Consider the following 3,887-nt stretch of genomic DNA (forward strand, 5'->3'; position numbering starts at 1 on the left):
TTTTTACAGTATATGTTAATGATATAGAAGATGGTATTAGCAATAACATTCGCAAATTTCATCAGCTGGGTGGCAGGGTGAAATGTGATGAGGATGTTAGGAGATTACAGGGTGACCTGGACAAGTTAGGTGAGTGCTCAGATGCATGGCAGATGCACTTTCACGTGGATAAATGGATCCTTATCCACTTTGGTGGCAAGAACAGGAAGGCAGATTACCACCTAAGTGGAATCAATTTAGGTAAAGGGGCAGTACAGAGAGATCTGGGGGTTCTTGTACACCACTCAATGAAGGTAAGCATGCAGGTACAGCAGGTAGTGAAGAAGGCTAATAGCATGCTGGCCTTCATAACAAGAGGGATTGAGTATAGAAGCAAAGAGGTCCTTCTGCAGCTGTACAGGGCCCTGGTGAGACCACACCTGGAGTACTGTGTGCAGTTCTGGTCTCCAAATTTGAGGAGAGACATTCTGGCTATTGGGGGAATGCAGCGTAGGTTCACGAGGTGAATTCCTGGAATGGCGGGATTACCTTACACTGAAAGACTGGAGCGACTGGGCTTGTGTACCCTTGAGTTTAGAAGACTGAGAGGGGATCTGGTTGAGACATATAAGATGATCAAAGGATTGGACACTCTGGCGGCAGGCAACATGTTTCCGCTGTGGGGTGAGTGCCGAAACAGAGGACACAGCTTAAAAATACGGGGTAGACCATTTAGGACAGAGATGAGGAGAAACTTGTTCACCCAGAGAGTGGTGGCTGTGTGGAATGCTCTGCCCCAGAGGGCAGTGGAGGCCCAGTCTCTGGATTCATTTAAGAAAGAGTTGGATAGAGTTCTCAAGGATAGTGGAATCAAGGGTTATGGGGGTAAGGCAGGAACAGGATACTGATTAAGGATGATCAGCCATGATCATATTGAATGGTGGTGCAGGCTGGAAGGGCAGAATGGCCAACTCCTGCACCTATTGTCTATTGTCCGCCTTTCCTGACTGCCACCCGCAGACAGCGTGCAGCCCCAATCCCTTTCTTTCCGCCTTTCTTGCTGATTTTGGCAGCGCTCCGCTCTCCTCCCCTCCGTGTCTCGTGCCTGCAGGAGACTGATGCCAGGCACAGCAGCAGCAGCAAAAATAACCTGCCGCTCCATTGCCTGGCACAAGACAAGTGCAGAGGGGTGACTTGAGCAGCCACTGCTGGCGGAAAAAGCCTACTGCACCTGGTATTCCCAGGCGGTTTCCCATCCAAGTACTAACCAGGCCTGAGTCTGCTTAGCTTCCGAGATCAGACGAGATCGGTCGTTTTCAGACTAGTATGGCCGTAGGCGCTGGCCCCTGCCTTTTCTCCCTACTTCAAGGCGTGCTGGCCAGCCACATTTTCTTTGTTGCTCTTTCTCTTTATCCCCTTTGGCTTTTTTTTCTCTTTTCTCTTTGCTCTTCCTCCTCCGTGCGTGCTTCCCTCCCTCCGTCCCTCCCGCTGCCTTTCAGCCAGCCCTTGCCCACCAGGCTCCTGTAGTCTCCCACATCCCCACACAGGCCAACTGCAAGCCCTCCCCCTGCTTCATAGGGCTGCAGCCTGCATTCTCTCATCCTTCCTCACTCCTCCACCCCTCCATTTCGGAATGCCGGGCACTGGCCAGTGGGGTACCGCACGGATCAGTACTGGGACCGCAGCTTTTTACAATCTATCTTCAGGATATACAAGATGGTATTCGCAATAACATTCGCAAATTTCATCAGCTGGGTGGCAGGGTGAAATGTGATGAGGATGTTAGGAGATTACAGGGTGACCTGGACAAGTTAGGTGAGTGCTCAGATGCATGGCAGATGCACTTTCACGTGGATAAATGGATCCTTATCCACTTTGGTGGCAAGAACAGGAAGGCAGATTACCACCTAAGTGGAATCAATTTAGGTAAAGGGGCAGTACAGAGAGATCTGGGGGTTCTTGTACACCACTCAATGAAGGTAAGCATGCAGGTACAGCAGGTAGTGAAGAAGGCTAATAGCATGCTGGCCTTCATAACAAGAGGGATTGAGTATAGAAGCAAAGAGGTCCTTCTGCAGCTGTACAGGGCCCTGGTGAGACCACACCTGGAGTACTGTGTGCAGTTCTGGTCTCCAAATTTGAGGAGAGACATTCTGGCTATTGAGGGAATGCAGCGTAGGTTCACGAGGTCAATTCCTGGAATGGCGGGATTATCTTACACTGAAAGACTGGAGCGACTGGGCTTGTGTACCCTTGAGTTTAGAAGACTGAGAGGGGATCTGATTGAGGCGTATAGGATTATTAAAGGATTGGACACTCTGGCGGCAGGCAACATGTTTCCGCTGCGGGGTGAGTGCCGAAACAGAGGACACAGCTTAAAAATACGGGGTAGATCATTTAGGACAGAGATGAGGAGAAACGTCTTCATCCAGAGAGTGGTGGCTGTGTGGAATGCTCTGCCCCAGAGGGCAGTGGAGGCTCAGTCTCTGGATTCATTTAAGAAAGAGTTGGATAGAGCTCTCAAGGATAGTGGAATCAAGGGTTATGGAGATAAGGCAGGAACAGGATACTGATTAGGAATGACCAGCCATGATCATATTGAATGGTGGGGCAGGCTCGAAGGGCAGAATGGCCTACTCCTGCACCTCTTGTCTATTGTCCCCAGTGCACACACCCTCCCCACCCTGTCCCAGTGCGAGGGGTCCCCAGTGCACGCACCCTCCCTACCCTGTCCCAGTGCGAGGGGTCCCCAGTGCACACTCACTCCCCACCCTGTCCCAGAGTGAGAGGTCCCTAGTGCACACTCCGTCCCCACCCTGTCCCAGTGCGAGGGGTCCCCAGTGCACACTCACTCCCCACCCTGTCCCAGTGCGAGGGGTCCCCAGTGCACGCACCCTCCCCACCCTGTCCCAGTGCGAGGGGTCACCAGTGCACACACCCTCCCCACCCTGTCCCAGTGCGAGGGGTACCCAGTGCACACTCACTCCCCACCCTGTCCCAGTGCGAGGGGTCCCCAGTGCACACTCACTCCCCACCCTGTCCCAGTGCACACACTCTCCGCACCCTGTCCCAGAGCGAAGGGTCCATGCACGCACCTTCCCCACCCTGTCCCAGTGTGAGGAGTCCCCAGTGCATACCTTCCCCTCCCTGTCCCAGTGCGAGGGGTCCCCAGTGCACACACTCTCCCCACCCTGTCCCAGTGTGAGGGGCACCCAGTGCATACCTTCCCCTCCCTGTCCCAGTGCGAGAGGTCCCCAGTGCACACTCACTCCCCACCCAGTCCCAGTGCGAGGGGTCCCTAGTGCACACACTCTCCCCACCCTGTCCCAGTGTGAGGGGCACCCAGTGCACACACTCTCCCCACCCTGTCCCAGTGTGAGGGGGCCCCAGTGCACACACTCTCCGCACCCTGTCCCAGTGTGAGGGGGCCCCAGTGCACACACTCTCCGCACCCTGTCCCAGTGCAAGGGGTCCGTGCACAAACCTTCCGCACCCTGTCCCAGTGCAAGGGCTCCCCAGTGCTCACCCTCCCCACTCTGTCCCAGTGTGAGGGGTCTCGAGTGCACACACTCTCCGCACCCTATCCCAGTGCGAGGGGTCCGTGCACACACTCTCCCCACCCTGTCCCAGTGTGAGGGGGCCCCAGTGCACACACTCTCCGCACCCTGTCCCAGTGCGAGGGGTCCGTGCACACACCCTCCGCACCCTGTCCCAGTGCAAGGGCTCCCCAGTGCTCACCCTCCTCACCCTGTCCCAGTGTGAGGGGGCCCCAGTGCACACACCCTGCCCACCCTGTCCCAGTGTGAGGGGTCCACAGTGCACACACCCGCCCCACCCTGTCCCAGTGTGAGGGGTCCCCAGTGCACACACTCCCTCCACCCTGTCCCAGTGCGAGAGGTCCCCAGTGC

At 55.6% G+C, this 3,887-nt stretch overlaps 1 non-coding gene across 1 annotated transcript; it reads right to left on the reverse strand.

Annotated features, from left to right (window-relative positions):
* Nucleotides 1-1,198: 1,198 nt before the first annotated feature.
* Nucleotides 1,199-1,317, reverse strand: LOC122546100. Its single transcript, XR_006310664.1, has one exon. It is a non-coding gene; the product is annotated as a 5S ribosomal RNA (ribosomal RNA).
* Between the last annotated feature and the right edge of the window lie 2,570 nt (nt 1,318-3,887).

This window comes from Chiloscyllium plagiosum, unplaced genomic scaffold, assembly GCF_004010195.1.
Source record: "Chiloscyllium plagiosum isolate BGI_BamShark_2017 unplaced genomic scaffold, ASM401019v2 scaf_14930, whole genome shotgun sequence".
NCBI lineage: Eukaryota > Metazoa > Chordata > Chondrichthyes > Orectolobiformes > Hemiscylliidae > Chiloscyllium > Chiloscyllium plagiosum.